Source organism: Diachasma alloeum, unplaced genomic scaffold (genome assembly GCF_001412515.2).
Source record: "Diachasma alloeum isolate Michigan unplaced genomic scaffold, Dall2.0 Dall_scaffold_00416, whole genome shotgun sequence".
In the NCBI taxonomy this organism is placed as follows: Eukaryota; Metazoa; Arthropoda; class Insecta; order Hymenoptera; family Braconidae; genus Diachasma; species Diachasma alloeum.
In genome coordinates this window covers 330,277-330,513 of record NW_021680555.1, presented here as the reverse complement: position 1 = coordinate 330,513, position 237 = coordinate 330,277, and positions in this window count along the sequence as shown.

The window sequence follows — 237 nt, the reverse complement described above, 5'->3', positions numbered from 1 at the left end:
CGGGGTCAACTACAAATTTTGGTGAGAGCAAATCATTATAAAACGCTCCATGACTCTTGCACTGGCGCAGTAGATCTGGAAAAAACCATTTCTGAAAATTCTAAGGGCAAGATTGGAGGGAATTTTGGTCAAAATCGAAATTCTACTGGAGGCAATAAGATGTCCATGGGTCGTCAAATCGTCGGAAGCTGTTACTCTTGCGGTCAAACGGGTCATATGGCTAAAAATTGCAGAAAT